Here is a 15,295-nt window from a genome sequence, read left to right on the forward strand (position 1 = left end):
CATGTGGCTGTCCAGTTTTCTCAACACCATTTATTGAAGAGACTTTCCTTTCTCCGTTGTATGTTCTTGGCTCCTTTGCCAAGATTAGCTGTCCATAGATGTGTGGTTTTATTTCTGGGCTCTCAATTCTGTTCCATGGATCTGTGTGTCTGTGTTTGTGCCAGTACTGTGCTGTTTTGATTACTATAGCTTTGTATATTTCGAAGTCAGGGATTGTGATGCCTCCGCTTTGTTCTTTTTTTCTCAGGATTGCGTTAACTATTTGAGGTCTTTTGTCATTCCACATAAATTTTAGGATTCTCTATTCTATTTCCGTGAAGAATGCCATTGGGATTATGATTGGGATTGCACTGAATCTGTAGATTGCTTTAGGTAGTATGGACATTTTAACTATGTTTATTATTCCAACCCATGAGTATGGAATATCTTTCCATTTCTTTATGTCTTCTTTGATTTCTTTTGATTGTCTTATAATTTTCATTGTAGAGGTCTTTCACCTCCTTGGTAAAATTTATTCCTAGATATTTTATCCTTTTTGTTGCGAATGTAATTGGGATTGTATTCTTGAGTTGTCTTTCTGCTAGTTCATTATTAGTGTATAGAAATGCAACTGATTTTTGTAAGTTGATTTTGTACCCTGCAATTTTGCTGTAGTTGTTGATTATTTCTAAGTTTTCTGGTGGATTCTATGTATAGGATCATGTCATCTGCAAACAGCGAGAGTTTCACTTCTTTCTTTCCAATTTGGATCCCTTTTATTTCTTCTTCTTGACTAATTGCTCTGGCTAAAACTTCCAATACTATGTTGAATAGGAGTGGTGAGAGTGGGCATCTGTTCTCAGAGGGATGGCTTTCAGTTATTCACTGTTGAGTATCATGTTGGCTGTGGTTTGTCATATATGGCCTTTATTATGTTGAGGTACTTTCCTTCTACTCCCATTTGATTGAGAGTTTTTATCATAAATGGATGTTGCATCTTGTCAACTGCCTTCTCTGCACCTGGTGAAATGACCATGTGATTTTTATTCCTCATTTTGTTAATGTGGTGTATCACATTGATCGATTTGTGTATGTTGAACCATCCCTGCATCCCTGCTATAAATCCCACTTGATCGTGTTATATGATCCTTTTAATGTGTTGCTGTGTGTTCAGTTTGCCAATATTTTGTTGAGGATTTTTGCATCTATGTTCATCAGTGATATTGGCATGTAATTTTCCTTCTTTGTGTTGTCCTTGTCTGGTTTTGGTATCAGAATGATGTTGGTCTCATAGAATGAGTTAGGAAGTGATCTGTTTTCTATAATTTTTTGGAGGAGTTTGATAAGGATAGGTGTTAAATCTTCTCTGAATGTTTGGTAGAATTCACCAGAGAAGCTGTTGGACCTGGACTTTTGTTTTTTGGGAGGTTTTTGTTTACTGATTCAATCTCTTTACTTGTGATTGGTCTATTCAGGTTCTCTATTTCTTCTTGATTCAGTTTTGGGAGGTTGTATAATTCTAAGAATTTATCTATTTCTTCCAAGTTATCCAATTTGTTGGCATATAGCTTTTCATCGTATTCTCTTATAATCCTTTGTATTTCTGTGGTGTCCATTGTAATTTATCTTCTTTCATTTCTGATTTTATTTATTTGAGCCTTCTCTCTTTTTGCCTTAGTGAATCTGGCTAAGGGTTTGTCAATTTTGTTTATCTTCTCAAAGGACCAGCTCTCAGTTTCATTCATCCTTTCTACTGTTTTTTTTTTAGTCTCTATTTTGTTTATTTGCTGTGATTTTTATTATTTCCTTCTTTCTACTGACTTTGAGGTTTGTCCTTCATTTTCTAGTTCTTCTAGGTAGGGTGTAAGATTGTTTGTTTGAGATTTTTCTTCTTCCTTGAGGTAGGCCTGTATTACTCTAAACATCCCTCTTAGTACTGCTTTTGCTACATCCCATAGGTTTTGGTATATTGTGCTTTCATTTTCATTTGTCTCCAGATATTTTTTGACTTCTCCTTTGATTTCTTCATTGATCCAACAGTTTCTCAGTAGCGTGTTGTTTAGTCTCCACATATTTGTGACTTTCTCAGCTTTTTTCTTGTAGTTGACTTCTAGTTTCATAGCATTATGGTTGGAAAATATGCTTGATATGATTTCACCCTTCTTAAATTTATTGAGGCTTGCCATGTTTCACAACATATGGTCTATTTTTGAGAATGTTCCATGTGAATTTGAGAAGAAAGTGTATTCTGCTGTTTCTGGATAGAATGTTTCTATATATCTATTAAGTCGACCTGGTCCAGTATTTCATTTAAAGCCAATGTGTCCTTATTGACATAACTGGGGTGTTAAGGTCTCCTACTATTAATGTGTGGCTGTCAATTTCTCCTTTTAAGACTGGTAATGGTTGCTTTATATATGATTGTGCTCCTGTGTTAGGTGCATATCTATTAATAAGTGTTATGTCTTCTTGCTGGAATGTCCCTTTTATCATTATATAATGCCCATCTCTGTCTCTTCTTATCTTTTTTGTCTTGAAGTCTGTTTTGTCTGATGTGAGTATGGCTACACCTGCTTTCTTTTGATTGTCATTTGCTTGGAGTATCATCTTCCATCCCTTCACTCTGATCATCTGTTTGTCTTTAGAGCTGAGATGTGTTTCCTGGAGGTACCATATTCACCAATATTTAATTCATATTGGTGAATTCAATCCATTTACATTTAGAGTGATTATTGTTATATTTTGGCATAATACTGCCGTTTTATCTTTTGTTTTCTGGTTGTTCTATATTTCCATTGTTTCTTTTTCCTTGTATTTCTGTCTGCCATTTCAATTTGGTGGTTTTCTGTGATGTTTCTCTCAGTTTTCTCTTTACATGTGATTTGTGACTCTGCTCTGATTTTTGTTTTGTGGTTGCCATTAGGCTTGTATAAAAGGTCTCATAGCTGGGTAACCCTTTCTCTGATAGCCTCTTTTCTCCACTTGCCTATGCATGTTCTATTGTTTTCCTCTTTCCCTTCTGTTTTTCTTGTCACAAATTGTTCTTTCTTGTGTTGTGAATTTGTGACCAAACTGAAGTCATTATAGTTATTTTTGATGCTTTCTTTCCCTTTATCCTTTATAATATAATTAAGTGTTTACTAACCTATTCTGATATAGAGCTGCAATTTTCTGTTTGTCTGTCTGTTTATCTTCTTGCTCGAAGCTACACAAACCTTTGCTTTTTTGTTTCATGTAGGAGGGCTCCTTTCAACATTGCTTCTAAGGCAGGTCTAGTGCCTGCTCATACTTCTGAAAATAGTCCCTTAATTAAATTTCTCCAATTAATCCTTTGAGTGTACCATCTGCTTCCTGTCTAATAAAGCAATTGGTACCAGGAGTGGCATCAGGAAACTGACTCTTAAAATAAGATTCTGTAATTGAGTCTATGCATATTTTATGAGCACAGGGACAACCTCCTTGCTGGAGGAAGTGGGACACTAATAGTCTATGGCATGTAGACTACCACAATTATTAAAATATTACCAATAGTGGGGTAGCATGGAGTGCAGCTTGAGAGTAAAGCATTCATTAGAAGAGTCATTAGGACTTAGTTGCTATGGGAATATTGATAATCACATAGATTCTTAGGTGGGCTGACTGCTCATGATTGCCCTGTATTTTTTACACAAAGAGAAAGATAAGCTCCAAAAGTTGAATTAATAACCAAAGCCTCAGGTGGAGAATCAGAAGGCATGTATGCAGTGGTACCAGTATATTTTACTTCACTTAGCTGCAGGGCAAACATGGCTAAGAATCTGGTGCAAGGTCTGGGTTGCAGAACTTCAGTGCCAGTTAAATGTGCAATATTAGTTAAATGTGAGTGTTAAAGTCTTTAGCTAAGGTAAGGACAGTGTTTAAGAGGGATCCTGAGACTTAGGATGGGGACATTTGGGCAGGCACAGATGAGGCTGACAACATTGAACCCCAAAATTCCTTTAAGCCTTCGTTGTCAGTGGAAACATCCTCTTCACCCCTGTCTGAGAGAACCAGCCTCTTTTTGCATTAAACCTTTCAGTGATTTTGTCTGGGGCAGCTGCAGGATCTACCCTCCCCCCTCCACACACACACACCCTAATTCTTTCCAGGACCAAACAAGAGTTAGGTCCTAGGATTGGCCAGAGGGAGAAGTGCAAGGTCTTCAATGTGAACACTGCCGAAGTTGCAGAGTCCTGCCACTTGGTATCAGCAGAAGTTTGGCGAGCATGGATAGGAATAGAGTCCAAGAGATTTAGACCAACAAAGAGAAAATATAAAATAGTAATTTACTGATGTGTGTGCACTCACACAGGATTCTGGATTTAATATGATGGCTCAAGCACCTGAGAGTAGCATTAATAGTCTGCTAAGTTAATTGAAATATAAAGTCAATAAGTGGCCTGCCATCAATGAGGCTGTGATGCCTGGAATTTCCCTGGGATACTGCAGAGGGAGTCCAAAGGCTCAATGAGATGAGAATGTTGGAGTATGTCTATTATTTGTAGCTGGCTCAGTCACCTCAAAACAAATCTTTCTGGAGGGCCCTGAGGACAATCCTTTCACCAAGGTATTAAGAATGCATTAGTAAGGAGAGTCCCAGCATTCTTGAAGAGCTGTCCTTTATAGGTTAGACATGGTGGGAGATGATGCTACAGCATTTTGTTGCAAGATTTCAGTGGTAATAATGGGGTTCCATGGACTGGAAGGGATTAAGTGATGGTGCCTAACCATCAGAAACAAGGTGGGTGCTACAACCATAAAAGCAGCAGGAGCAGAATGGTAATAAGAATATTTTGAACCACTGGGATCTGGGGCACGGCCGATTGACACGAGATACCTAGAAATGAAATAGATGCATGACCTATATCAGAAGAAAAATTCTAGGTCTGTGGGCCAAAGTTTGACTTGAGTCATCCTAGTAAGAATTCATGACCACTAATTCTGTTCCCAGGTCTAAGTCCATTTACAAACTTGGGTCCTTCAATTTTTGGGGAACCTAGGTCCCTTTGAGGAAGGCCCCTGTGACCTGGCTGTAAATACATTGTAAATATCCTTCCAAGCTTTCCCAGAGGGACCAATGGCCATTTACCAGGGTGGCCATGTACTGGGAAGAAAGAAATACCCAGGCCTGCAACAGTTATTAGAAACTACCTCAGAACTAAAGCTAATCTCCCAAATTCTACTGTAATCTGCTTGTCAGAGTGGGGGCTTAAAAGAGTCAGGTGGCCTGAGAGCATCTCCAGAAGGATCACCATCCCATCCTGTGGTTATTTCTCTGGTTCTGGAATGTATAGTCAGCAAAGATACAAACTTAATGACTGGTGGAAATACCACATTGGTTTTATGACCCATGAAGTGAGGGCTATTATTGTAGAAGGGGCCCCATGGAAGCCCCTGGAACTGCCTCCTTGTACCAAAATAGTAAACCAAAAGCAATGCTGCATCTTCAGGGGAACTGTGCTCCTGCCAGACTTGAGAGATGTAGGGCAGGTGATTCTAATCTCATCAACATTTAACTTACCTGCTTGTTGCAACAGTCAATGGGTCCTAGAGAATGACTATAGATTTTTATAAACACAATCAAGAATTAATTCCCATCTCAGAAGTTGCTCTAGATGTGGTATCTTTACTAGAGAAGATCAGCTCAGCCTCTGGCACCTGTAATGCACCTGGTATGGTCCCTTGTGACCTATTAGAACAGCAGTTCTCAAAGTGTGATCCCTGGATCAGCAGCTTCAGCATCACTTTGAAATTTGTTAGAAATACAAATTATAGGATTCCAACTGACAAATTATAGAACTGACAATAAGACCAACTGAATTAAGAATTCTTGGAGTAGGGCCCAGAAGTTGTGTTAGAACAAGCTTTCTAGGTAATTCTGATGCACACTAAAGTTTGAGAACCACTGTACTAGGAAATACTTTCTATTGCATCCCAATCAATAAAGATAATCAAAAAGAGTTCACCTTCATTCACCTGACAGGAGACAATTGTATACCTTAATTGCGTTACCTCAGGAATTTGCCAATTCTTCAACTCTCTGTTGTTGATGATATTATGCTAACTGGCTCTGGTGAGTGGGAAGTATCAAGCACCAGAGATGGCATGTCATTGCCAGAGGGTGAGAGAAAACCTCTATGGAAATTCAGGAGCCTGCCATGTTGGTGAAGTTTTGATGGTTATAGCAGACTGGGACATGTTGAGATATCCCCTCTAAGAAGAGAAATATGTTGCTTTACCTTGCATCATCCACTGTGAAGAAAGAGGCTCACTGGATGACGGGCCTCTTTGGACTTTTGGAGCAATGCATAGTGCATTTGTGTGTGTGGCTCTGATGCATTTACTGGGTACATCATAAAGCTCTGGGTTTGAATGGGTCCAGAGCAATAAAGGGTTCTAGAAAAGGTTCAGGCTGTGATGAAAGCTACCTTCCTCTTTGGGCCTTAAGGCCCAGCAGACCCAATGATACAGGAAGTGTGATAGGGATGTTGTATGGAGCTTCTAGCCATGTACAATAGGAGAATCAGAATGCTAAGCCAACTGTATAATATTGGAAGAGAGGATTCAAGGCAGTCTTGGTGGAAGGACGTCTTTGAAGGAGTCCCAAATATGAAGATATTCATGTGCCAACTAAACGCCTATCAGAAGGCATCTGCTGCAGAGAAGGCTCTCAATAATCAGGTGGACAGTATGACCCAACCTGTAGATGTCAGCCTCCTCCCCTAGCCACTCTGGTGCTTGCCTAATAGCATCATGAACTAAGTGACCATAGTGGAAAGGAGGGAGGCTGTACATGGGTTCAACAACATGAACTTTCCCTCATTAAGGCTCATCTGGTTTCCATCACTTCTGGATATGCAGCCTGCCAATGGATGAAGCCAATGCTCATCCCCTGATATGGCACCATTCCCCAGAGGTGGATTGTGGGAGATAGGCCAGCCACTTCATGGCAGGTTGATTACATTGGACCACTTCCATCATGGAGGGTAGTGGGAATAGACTCATATTCTGGATATGGATTTGCCATGCCTGCCCTCCCCACTGTTTGTGGTGTTTCAATCATCTCAGCCTATCTCACAAACATGACCTTCAACCAAAGAACTCGTTTGTAAGGAAAGTGCAGCAGTGGGTTCATGCCAATGAAATTCACTGTTTGCTATATGCCTCATCACTCAGAAGCAGTTGCCAGGACTGAAATTTCAAATGGCCTGTGGAAGGTTCAGTTATGGTGGCTCATGCATCAGTTATGCTGCATCAGGATGCAGTATTTACCTTAAGCCAGAGGCCAAGGTATGATCCTAGCCAGATGATCCTAGTCTGGGAACCAAGGGATGGAGGCGAGAGTGATTCTTTTCACTATTATACCTAATAACCCACTTAGAGAATTTTTGTTTTCCATCCTTGTAAGCTTGGACTTAGTGGGTTTGGAAATTCCTAGTGACAAAGAAAAAATGCTTCCACCAGGGAACATAGTTAGGGGTCTGTTAAATTGGAAACTGAGATCATCCCGTGGCCAATTTGGTCTCCTGATATTGAACCAGTAGGCAAAGGATCACTGTGTTGTCAGAGTGATTTGTCCCCATATCCAAGGGGAAATGTGGTTACTGCTACACAATGGGGGCAAGGGGACTAGCTTGTGAACCAGGGATTTACTGAGGAATCTCTTGTTACTCCTCATCCCATATCCCCATTCTGTAGGTCTGGGGTGGGGGCGAATTTAGAATTTAGTTTTCTAGCAAACTCCCCAGTGATGCTGATGCTATCCACCCTCAGATCATAGTTTGAGTAACTCTGTCCTAGGGTATCTATTCTCTCTTGAGGGTTCTAAAATTCTTCCAGGTGAGGCCTTCAAGGCCTCCTTGTATTCTTTGGGAGTCTGTGGAAACTGGCAACCCAATAAAGACAGGGCACCAAGAATTTGGATCCTCTCTGAATGAAGATGTGGGTCATTTCACTAGATAAAATACTCCAACAGCTGAGGGACTGTTGAAGGTAGAGGGCACATGGAATGGGTGGTGGAGGAGCAATACTGTGGTCATCAACCTAGGCCTCATGGTCACCAGAGAAGGGTGACTCTAGCAGCTATGCTTTATATTAATTGTTTTATTTACTCACCTAGAGGTGGATACATTACAGTGTAGGTTCCAGGGGGGAGAGGGTCTAAACTGATATCACCCCAGACAATATAGTGGTTGATGGGACTTCATGTCTCTAGGTTGGGGACGTATATTTTCCCCATCCAAGCAAAGTTCATGCATGAATGGATGCTGCATGGTAAAGGGGTAGGCTATACTGGTTATTTTTCATTTGCTCCAGTATGCTGACATATATGGACCATGTCACTCAGGGTCCTCTGTCCTTTAGCTTCTGTTGTTTTTCGCTAATAGGAGATCCAGACAGGAGATTGGAGGGCAGGAGGTGAGAGGTCAAGGCATTTATTCCCCCCACTGTTCCTACTGGGCTGCACTTTGGCAGAGTTTTGATCATCTACCTGCAGCCATGGCTCCTGTTGAGTGACTCCTCTCCCACTGCTACAGCTCCCACTGGCTTCTGGGGACACTCCTCCTTCTCCTTGTCTCTTCAGGCCGAGGTGGTAATGGCTTCACATTGTGGCCTGTCCCCTATTGTTTCCCTTAACTCTGCCCAACCTCTGTAATCTTCTTCAGTTAACGCTTTGGGTGTGCCATCTCTTCCCTGCTAGGATGCTGACTGATACAGGTCCCAAAGAGAAACTCCCCAGGAGGGAGGAAGAGTCTTAGCTGATGATCATCAAGGACATAAGGGTTCAGGGGGAGGGCGGGTGTGACTGAGGCTGTCTGCCCCTCTGGACACAGTCCACCTGTCTTTGTGCTATGTTTGGACAGAAGAACTGGGCATGTGAATGTGGCCCCTGGGAGCTCAGCTCGAGCACCTCTCAGCAGACTGAGCAATAGCCCAAAAAGGGCACTACAGATTGTCTTTCATCATACATGGCAGGACCAGTCTTTAATGGTGAGATCACGGGGCATGAAACCACACTACCACACTAGTGGACACACTAGGCTTTTTTTTTTGAGGAAGATTAGCCCTGAGCTAAGTACTGCCAATCCTCATCTTTTTGCTGAGGAAGACTGGCCCTGAGCTAACATCCATGCCCATCTTCCTCTACTTTATACGTGGGACGCCTACCACAGCATGGCTTTTGCCAAGCAGTGCCATGTCCTCACCCAGGATCCGAACCAGCGAACCCCAGGCCGCAGAGAAGCAGAACGTGCGCACTTAACCGCTGTGCCACTGGGCCAGCCCCCACACTAGGCTTTGCAATTTTCTCCACTTGGTGTTTGGAAGCAACACCAGCCCCTTTTGGATTAAGTCAGCCTCTGGAATTCTGGGACAATTTTATAAGCTAAGGAGTACCGGTCTTTCAATTTGATAAGAACAAAGAAATAAGACATTTGAGCAACTATTCGGAAAAAATGAAATAGAGATGATGGGAAATGATATACAAGGGTGGTAAAACTAGTGTCCTATTACTCATATCAGCTTATCTGATCATCCTTAGGGGTCACATTTCTCCTAGTGACTGTCATTCTGATTTCCTACTTCTGCCTATTTCTTCTACCTCACTTATCCCTGGGACAGCTGGCCCTTCTCAGATAGCACTCCTTCACATTCCCCACCTCCCAGATGTCTTTATTGTCCCTAAATACCACTGCTACAAAGTGGATTGTGTGTGAGACTTTACTGAGGATTTGGAGTAACATGAAGGGACTGTAGTAGAGCACAGAACAAGCAAAACTGAAAAGTGGCTACTAGACACCGCTGTCTGGAAAATCCATTGCCCATTCCCAGCAGTGGGAAGTTTCTCTCTGGTCACATTTTCCCTTAAGTCCTGGATTGTGGCCAACGTCACAGGCCTCTCTCTCTGAATACTTTTCATTTCCTCTCTGCCAGCTTCCAGTCCTCAAAAATTCTGTTTCTTTCTTTTGCTAAACAGTTTATCTCTCCATCCACAACCTCAAACTTCATCTCAGCTAGCCAGAAACTGGTTAAGGCGTTCTGGTCACAAAGGACCATCTCCTCCATTCTTTAGGAGCATAAAGCAACAACAAAAGCTGGAAATTCCAGTTGTTTTTTTACCCTGAATATTATCAAATGCTTAGACAGGTCTCCCTCCCTTGTGTGCTTCTTAGGTGGAAGGGGTGTAATTTAAATATTTATTCTCCACTGTCCTGAGCAAGCCCTCAGGGTTCATCACATCTGTCTTTAGCTTTCTTTTTTCTTTTGGAACACATAAAATAGGAAAAATGAAAGCAATCCGAGTACTTAAAAATAGGAGTCTGGATAATTATGTACATGCACTAGATGGCATGTTTTATAGCCACTAAAGTCATAAATAGGAAGAAGGTAGCAGAAACATGCTTATGATGTAATGTTAGGAGAGAGTATGATTTAAATTATGTAACTGATAGTGTTTATGAAAAAAATAAATCTTGCACGTGGACAAACATTAGAAGGGAACATATGGACATACAATGAAAATCTCTATTTTGCAGGAGGCTTGGATTGGGAATGATTTTTAAATTTTCTGAAACATTATTTCCCCTTGTCACCAGAAAAAGAGTCAAGAGATAGGATGGGATATATTAGCAAATCTAGAGATGGAAAGAATTAATTGGGACCAAGGGATCCCCAGGGCAGTGCATCTCAAACTTTAATGCGCATACAAATCACTTGGTGGGTCTTGCTAACAGATTCCTGGGCCCATCCCAGAGATTCTGATCCCACAGGTCTGGAGTGGAGTCCATGATTCTGGATTTCTAACAAGCTCCTCAGTGTGGCAGATGCTGTTTGTCCTTCGTCACAGTTTGAGCAGCACAGCCCTTGGGTCCCCTGTTGTTTACTCCTGAGAGTTCTAAAGTGTCAAGATCTTCAAGTGATCGTCAAGCTCTTGCCTTTTCTCTTGGGATCTGGTATTAACTGATTGGGATTTGGTTCCGATTTACATTGTAAATCCATGCTGATGGGATTTTCACAGAAGTGTGTGGTATCTGTGAGGTAGGCTGCAAAATGAAGGCTCCTGCTGGGCACGAGGCAATGCACAAGCTCCTTGCTCTAGATCCTCCCCTTACATACAGCCTCCAATGCATCTTGGTCCACTGCCTTTGCCAGCTGTCCCTTTGTGCATCCCACATAATGGGGGGAAACAGCTGGATATGCCCTGGAATGCTGCCTGAACAGCTGTGGCCTTGTTCACTTTCAGGGGTCACCCAGTGGTGACAGTGCTTTGGAAACACATTTCCCAGGTGGCCTGGGTTGGAGTGGGCCCCATGGCTGGGATGCAGGTGATGAGAAGGGAGCCTTGAGCTTCTTCACAGCTGCAGGTCTCTTCTGATGGGGATGGCAGGCCATGTCTTGGAGGAATAGAATAAATGCATTCAGAAGAAGGGGAGTTCAAGTGGTCTAGTTTAACTTCATATCATGTTTGTGGGAAAACTGATGACAATGACAATTAGATAAATTAATAGACACCATATCCCTTGAGGTCAGGTACTGGGAGAGGTTGCTGTTAGTTTTACTCTGACCAGTGGTCCTGGTTGGGCGATTTGACCTGTAGGAAGCGACCCTGGGAAGTTGAGGAAAGCCCTAGGTTTCAGGCTGTGCATGGAGGGCAACCCTGAACCTCTGCTCCTCCCAGCTCAGACCCCTGGCTTCTCCTGGGGTGGTAGAATCAAGAAAAGACACTAATGTTTACCCATTTTCTCTCATTTCATCCTCACAACAACCTTGTGAGGTAGATGTTATTCCCTCATTTTACAGATGAGGAAATTGGGGCTCAGAGAGGCTAAGTGGTTTATTTGGGGTCATATAACATGGGAGTAGAGGAATTGGGACTTGGGATCAGGTTCAATATTCTTGCTGCAAGGTCATAGATGTAGGTGATGAAGTAGGAGGGGGGTGGAAGGGTAGGAAGAAGAGAGAGGAGGGAGGCCCCAAGAAGAGTCATTATCAACAACTTCTTCCTTGGCCCCCCTACCCACAGTACATTGACCTTCAAAAGCACTCCCCCTCCTGTCCTTTCACCCACATGAGGTTTACACAAAGCAAAAAGGGTTTTCCTCCCCATTATAAAATGAGGGACTGAGGCACTGAGAGGTGAAGTGACTTGCTCAGGGTCACACAGCTTTTGAGTAACTGACAGGACTAGAACCCAGGTCTTCCTGTCCACTATTCATCTCATACACTGTGCACTCTCAAGAAGTTACTGGGTGAAATAGTTTTGTATGAGGAAAAGTTAGCAAAAAAATTAAAGGTATGACCAAAGAAGATGATTTTTAAACTATGACCTATTCACCTGATAGAATACTCTGCAGCCACTAAAAATGATGGCTATGAAGAGTGTTTGATGAAATGGGAAACTATTCATGCTGTAATATGAAGTGATACAACATCATGCATACACTATGAATTTGACTGTTTAAAAAATATGTGTAAAAAAGGCTGGGAGAAAATATATCAAAATGGTGGCTTCTAGGAGGTGGAATTATAAGTGTTATTTTCCCCCTTTCCTTCTATTTTTCTGTATTTCTCAAATTTCTAAAATGTACATTTCATTTATAACAGGAAAAATATACCCCTTTATATTTTAGTTGAAAAAAAAAAACACTGGGGGAAGTAGCCCCTGTGTTGTTTGTGAATTTTCGGGTGAGGCACCGGATGTCCCCTTTCATGCTTCACCACCAGGTCTATTGCTAGCCCATTGGGAGGGGGCTGGGCTCAGGTGGGACAACTGTGCTAGGAGCCTCCAAGGCTAGTGCATGTGCTACGTTGCATTTTAAGGGCAGTCTCCTCAAAACAAGACCACTGTTGTGTGACAGTGGATGTCTGTCCTGGATCCAATTCCAAAAGGTGCATAGGAGCCAGGGAAGGTGACCACCCCATAGTCTCACAGTGATTCCCCAGACTGGAACCCAGGCCTCCTGACTCCTGGTCCAATGCTCTTATTCCCAGTCTGCCCCAGGCTGCCCAGGTTGCAACACCCACAGCACCCCAAACATTTCACGCTGGTTCTCCTGTAATAGCAGGCAAAACTAAGGTGACCCTTCTGCATCCCCTGTGGCCAAATCCATTTCTTGCCTCTATGGGCTGGCAGGCTGGTGGCTAGGGACACAGAGGTGCATCCTGGACCTCCCCTTCCCAGAGAGCGCCAGGGTCCCCGCCCTGCTGTCCCCACCATCTCAGTCATCCAGGTGCTGCTCCTCCCAGGTGGATGTGGGGATGGCGCTGTAAGGGTCCATGATGACCTTGGCACAGCGAATGATCATCACGACGAGGAAGAGGCAGAGGAAGACGAAGCAGGCCAAGGTCAGTCCTTTGTCCACATCGACATAGACGGGCTCGGGCGTAGGCTCCTCCATCTTGCGGCAGCTACTGTGGGCTCTTCCTCCGGCTCGGGGTTGACTGGTACCATTTTCCACCCCTGCAGAGAGCCGCGGCAGTGGGCAGGGGGAGTCATGTCCACTTGCCTGGGTTGGGGGCAGGGCATCAGCCCTTCTTCCTTATCTGCCCCTCCTGGAGCGAGAACTCACTGCTCCGGCCACCCCACATCAGGTTAAGGAAGGAAAAGAGACACATACACCCCATCCAGGGGCCCACATGTCTCAGCCCTGAACTTTGTAGGTAACCGAGGTCTCTGGCAAGCCCCAGACTGTGCCTCCCAGCGTGGGAAAAGGGAGGTGACAGGGGAGTCCCTGCAGGGGTAGGGCCTTAAGGGTGGCAGGGGAAGGGCAAGGGCTCTTGGGGCTGGAGCCCCTGCCGTTGCCTCCACCGCCTGCAATCCTTTAGGAGGAAAGTTATAACAATGCTTTCAACGCTGCCAAGCCACCGACTGAGGGTGATCGGAAAGCACAAAAGCATTAGGTAATTAATATACTTTTTAAAGCAATGGAACCTAGATTTCAGATGAAACCAATTGTTGAACACCAGTATATGAGTATATTGAAAAGGAGTTACTGTCCCCAATCTGGGTGGAAAGCACGGAGAATCTGCATCCCTTCCCCCCTGAGGGGGTCTCATGGGACTCCCTAGGAACTTCTGCTGAGCCCCTGCAACATGGTTTGAAAACTGCTGGTATGGTGGGAAGGACAGTCATGGCGGTCAGATGACCCCAATCCCAGCTCTGCCACTGCCTGGCAGTGCAGCCCTGGGCAATTTAAGATTATTGTTGGGACTCTGTCAGCCATGTCTACACCAACACATCACTCATTCATCTTGGGGCTATTTACTGACTTCCTCTCTACTGAGGGCAGGTGATAATACCTGAGTCACAGGCGTGTGAAGATTCAGCGCAATTCAGCACAGTCCCTCGCCCTGAAGGTGGTCAGTAAATACTTTGAATGAAACTGGAGCTCCCTGGAGCAGACCAGGAAGGCAGGTCAGTCCTTGCCAGCCCAGCTGCCAGAGAGGGCTTTAGGACGAGGGGACACTGCTGCTCTCTCTCCCCACATATAGCAATCATCATCATCATCCCTGAACTTTCGGAGCACTTGAGCTGTACATTGTACTTTCACATCCAGCTTATTGTTTGATCCTCACGACTGCCCTAGAAGCAAGTTAGCAGGTCTCGTAATGTTCATTTTATAAATGTGGAAACTGAGGCATGGAAAAGGGAAATGACTTAACCCAAGGTCCCACATCCTAAACCCTAGACTTTTGTATGCTTCTCCCTGCTCTGGTGGAAGGCAAAGTGGAGATCCATCTCCCCCAACCCCTCCAGAGCTTCAGGAAGAAACCTGTGCAAGCTCTGGGCCAGCTGGTCCTGGCATATATGTAACCACAAGCGACCGTGCTTTCCCCTCATTCAAACCTTGTCTCCCTCCTCACCCCTTCCCAGAGGGCACTGACCTGCTGGTGGGAGTGGTCACCACTTCATAAGGGCCACTGGGTGGGCTGGCACTCTGGTTGGGGCTGCTCTAGGAGAGAGAGGGGTAGCCAGACATCAGCTGGGAGCCAATGAGAGCAGTGGGCTTTCACTCAGAGAGCAGACACCTGTACTGGCAGCAGCTGAAACAGAGCAGGACAGAAGAAGGCTAGTTACTTCCTGAGAAGCCCAGGCCCAGACGTGATCTCTGCCGGCAGGAAGGACTCACCTGGCAGCTCCTTCCTGGGCATGGTTGTGGAAGCCACAACACTTTGTTCTAATGCTGTTTTTGTCTTTCTTTCTCTATTTTAAAAAATATAATTTTTTTTAAATTTTGGTAAAATACACATTACATAAAATTTACCATAGTATCCATTTTAAAGTAAACAGTTGAGTGGC

General features: G+C 43.8%; 1 long non-coding RNA gene across 2 annotated transcripts in view; it reads right to left on the reverse strand.

The window, feature by feature from the left end:
- Window positions 1–15,295, reverse strand: part of LOC124235404 (uncharacterized) — a 75,059-nt gene that overhangs the window by 14,317 nt on the left and 45,447 nt on the right. Inside the window, exons 3-5 of one of the 2 annotated variants that reach the window (XR_006887462.1) lie at window positions 14,881–15,039; window positions 14,296–14,388; window positions 13,402–13,456 (exon numbers count right to left, since the gene is read on the reverse strand). This is a non-coding gene — a long non-coding RNA (uncharacterized LOC124235404). Of the gene's footprint in view, window positions 1–13,401; window positions 13,457–14,295; window positions 14,389–14,880; window positions 15,040–15,295 lie in introns of those variants that run through there. The other variant, XR_006887463.1, reaches the window with a different exon arrangement.

This window comes from Equus quagga, chromosome 2, assembly GCF_021613505.1.
Source record: "Equus quagga isolate Etosha38 chromosome 2, UCLA_HA_Equagga_1.0, whole genome shotgun sequence".
Taxonomy (NCBI): Eukaryota; Metazoa; Chordata; class Mammalia; order Perissodactyla; family Equidae; genus Equus; species Equus quagga.